At 43.4% G+C, this 4,429-nt stretch overlaps 1 pseudogene; it reads left to right on the forward strand.

Moving 5' to 3' along the window:
- The first annotated feature begins 1,032 nt into the window (after positions 1-1,032).
- LOC116086222 lies at positions 1,033-1,440 on the forward strand (annotated as a pseudogene).
- Positions 1,441-4,429: the final 2,989 nt, after the last annotated feature.

Below are 4,429 nucleotides of genomic sequence, written 5' to 3' on the forward strand. Positions count from 1 at the left end.
CAGCCATCTGACTGGTAACTGCTACATCTGGTCATGCAGATTTGTAATTCCTGCATTTGGAAATCTGTCACAGATTCCCATTGTGATTCTCTTGTCTCTACCTCCCAGTTGCCAAGGGAGTGCTGGGATTACAGGTGCATGGATTCTCAGGATGGGAGGCAAGTTCCCAGACTTGTATAGCAAATGTTTTCACTCACTGAGCCACATCTTCAGCCTGTGATGAATGTTCAGATGTTCAATATCTCACTAACTGTGTGATGCTAGCTTTGTGGACATCATCTGGAGAGTTACTATCTTCATTCTTGTTCTTTGCGTTTTTTGGTCATTCAGCATATTAACCATTAAATAAGGCAGTCATCTTTAGGGGCAAACTCCTATCCTTACAGGGTAGAAATACGCTAAAACTTTCCCTCTCCTCCTAATGAGTAAGAGAGTAGAAAGGTGCTGGACATGCCTTGGATAGGATTAAGTTAGTAATTCTCATAAGAGTGGAATTTTATAATTTTATCTCTGTTAAGATTTTAAGCCTGCTCTTGACTTCTTGCTCTAGCTCTGTCCTCTCCCTCTTGCTTCCCCTCTCTCCCCATTCCCCTCCCCTTCTCTCCCTCCGGGTGTGGCCAGCCTCTACTTCTCTGTTCTCTCTCTCTCTCTCTCTCTCTCTCTCTCTCTCTCTCTCTCTCTCTCTCTCTTTCTCTCTCTGTCTGTCTCTACTACCCTCTCAACTGCCCTCTCCATGAACAGAGACATCCCCTTCCCCCACCCCCTAAAATGACTGCACATCCACCAAAGATATTTCTTCTCTCTCCTTATCTTTTGAAAACACAACAAGAAGTACTGTTCATCCCAATGTCTACCTGAATCAAAGCCAGTAGAACTGGCCTCCATAGCTTTTTAGATCTCCGCCTCTCTGAAGCCAGACCAGTTTCATCGAGCCAAAATTCAGAAAAAGGAAACTTCTGAGAAACCAAAACTGCTGGAGAAAGGGCAGATGCGCAGAGCTCTCCATCTTCACTGCTGCTTTTGCTAGGCACCATGAACCACACTTCTCAAGCCTTCATTACTGCTGCCAGTGAGGGACAGCCCCCAAACTACAAAAGAATCAAGGAAGAATGAGGTGGCTGAGCTGAGGGCACCCTATGGATCAGCTTTTGTCAGAACTACTGTGATCAACACTCCTAGCCTAGAGAGCTCTCTGTGCCTGCCCATGTGGTCTGATCCCTGTTCAATACACTCTTCATGAACTTCTTTTGCCTGGGCTTCATTGCCTATGCCTACTCTGTGAAGTCTAGGGACCGGAACATGATAGGTGATGTGACTGGAGCCCAGGCCTACGCCTCCACTGCCAAGTGCCTGAACATCAGCACCCTGGTCCTCAGTGTCCTCGTGGTTGTTATCACTATTGTTGTCATCATCATTGCTCTGAACGCTCATAATCTTTAGACGTAATAGAATATTCTGGCTTCTGCTCCTGATGTGCTCCACCATCGGCAGCTGCAGCCCTCCCTGCCCCTTTGCCCCTCCCTACACACAGGTGTAACACTCATTTATCTATCCACAGTAGATTCAATAAAGTGCACTTGATAGTCACCAAAAAGAAAAAAGAAAAAAAGAGTTTAAGTCCTAAAAGTTACAGTTTTGAACTAAAGCTCTTTTTTGTTGTTTTGTTTGTTTGTTTGTTTTCGAGACAGGGTTTCTCTGTGTAGCCCTGGCTGTCCTAGAACTCACTCTGTAGACCAGGCTGGCCTCGAACTCAGAAATCTGCCTACCTCTGCCTCCTAAGTGCTAGGATTAAAGGCATGCGCCACCACTGCCCAGCTGGTTTATTTCATTTTAACAGGCATCTTTCCTAGTGTATCAATAGGCACAATAGGCAGCCGTTTTGTCCCCTATACAAGGGAGTTTCCTTTTAACCGAACACTGCAGCCTTTTGTAGAAGATAAGAGGTGATGCTCTCTTCTGCAAATGCTTCATGGTGAAATTTGGACAGGGTCCAGGATGGATGGTGGCCAAATCCACTGAAGATGGTGAGAGTCATGAAGCCAGCGTAGCTGTTTGACACAGTTCCAGCAAAGCTGAGCCGAATGCTGCGATGGCTGCCCCACTGCCTCTCTAACTTTAATTTTGGTCTCTGGGTGTGGTATCCTTGTGGGACTTTCTGTATTCTGATGCATTTTATGTCGTTTCTAGAGGAAATTAAGTCTAGGTCTCTTTAGGATAGTCCTAAACATACATCCCCTCTGCTTTCAGAGAAAAAAGCTTATTCTTCCCCATTTGGAAATCTTTCTTTTGCCCTGGAGATTGTGATGAGCACAAAGATGCTAGACATTTTTTATGAGGCCATGATTCCAGGATTTTCTTGGTGTATCTGCCACTAAGAAAATTCAGAAATAAAATAATCAGAATAGAATAAACTTAGAAGTAGCTGACATGCTCTGACTGGCCAGGAGAACTGGCAACAGATCAGAGGTCTCCTACAATATGCTCAGAACTTCCTGAAAATGTAGCTTGCAGATAGGGGGCCAGACAGGGTTTATAATAAAGTTAGGATGGCTAAAATATCCATTTTCCTACATAATAGCATGTGTAGATGATGAAAAAGGAGTTAGGCTTCAGGATTTGCCATTCATGAAGAAACTGCCTCTGATAGTTTCTGTTTCTCTCTGGAACCACAAATGCTGCCAGCCTAAGACAGGCTGCCATATATTAAGTATGCTTACTTTGCTAGAGTTATTTTATTGAATCCTTAAAATGGTGCTACAGGGCTCATAGTAAAAATAAAATCTGTAGTTGCTACCTGTAATTAAAGTAAGAGAGTAGGAAGGTGCTGCAACCCCAGACTTGCAATGAAAAATCAAACACAAGTCTGGAGACAAAATGATATGATCTGTACTTCTTGGAAAATCATGAGTCTTTCCTTGTTTTATGAAATCTGTATAAATAAAGAAGTGACCTGATTGCTAGTCAGTCAGGGCTACTTGATTCCCCCAGCCACCATACAACTCATTCCTCCTTCACCTACTACTTACCTTCTCTCTGGGACCTGTCAACTGCTGAGGCTAGCCTCTGGCAAGATGCAATGCTAGTCAAGTGTTGGAAGGGGATTCAGGCAATGGGGCAGTCATTAGAAGCATTTGGTTTGTGAACCCAGCTGAAGAGACAGGGAGCAATCACATCGGCTGGACTGGTCCACATCAGCTTTCATCAAGTCCAGGGCTTCAGCCATTTGGAGCAGCCCACAGCCAATTCCTAGACGATGTCTGTTAGCCAGGTGGAATTCTCCTGAGACAGTTACAGACTAGGAACAGAAATTAAAGTTTAGGACCTTAATGGAAAATCTTACATTTGGAACTTTCAGGCCTGCCTTTGTTAGGACTTTACTGCTGTGAAAAGACACCGTGACCAAAGCAACTCTTATAAATAACAACATTTAATGGGGCTGACTTACAGTTTCAGAGGTTCAGCCCATTACCATCATGGCAGGAAGCATGGCATGGTGCTGGAGAAGTTGAGTGTTGTACATCTTGTTCAGAAGACAAACAGAAGACTGGCTTCCAGGCAGTTAGGAGGTCTTAAGCCCATGCCCACAGTGACACACTTCCTCCAACAAGGCCACATCTCCTTCCAGTAAGGCCACATCTCCTCATATTGCCACTCCCTATGGCTAAGCATTCAAACACATGAATCTATGGTGGCTATAGTCCTCATATTTGGAGGATGACAATTTATGAAAAGAAGATAAAGATTCTAAATGTATTAGCATTGTCACTCTTTTTAATCTTTTCTAAAATCCACATTGTAAAAAAAAAAAAAAAGCAGCTAACAGGTATCTATAGAAAACCTGGAGTAGAAACCTGCTCATGACTTTAGGTTAAAAAGCATGAATATTCATTTCTCTGCCAGAGGGCTGGATATATACAGATTGCACAAAGATGTTTTAGCATGCTGAGAAACAGTTTTAAGTTATAATTTAAATTTAAAATCTTGAGTTCATGTCTGATAATAAGTCAGTGCTTTACCAGCTTATCAGAACTCCACTGATTAATGTTAAAACTCTGAACTTTTGAAATCTTAGTTTAACAGTAATAGTGTAGAGGGGGGAAGAAAGCTAAAACATTTTTTCATTACCTTAATTCACTTAATTCACTTTCTTATACCTTTATAAGTTGCATTTACATACCCTAAAACAGAGATTCACCCACTACTGAGATGGTCACCCTACCATCTTGGTCTCACTGGCTTTGTAGGGAGGGTGGTCCATAGCCAGCTGCCATACACAGCAGCATCGGCCTTCAGCTGCTGGAGCCAAGGCTGAGAGATTTCCTGTAGAGGAGGAACTTACAGGACTGACCACAATAAAGCACTCAACCAATCGGTGTGCACAGGCTGGACAGAGTCCTGGCAGCAGGCAGAGCATGGGTGTGGTTTACCC

The sequence above is a fragment of the Mastomys coucha genome, unplaced genomic scaffold (genome assembly GCF_008632895.1).
Source record: "Mastomys coucha isolate ucsf_1 unplaced genomic scaffold, UCSF_Mcou_1 pScaffold12, whole genome shotgun sequence".
NCBI lineage: Eukaryota > Metazoa > Chordata > Mammalia > Rodentia > Muridae > Mastomys > Mastomys coucha.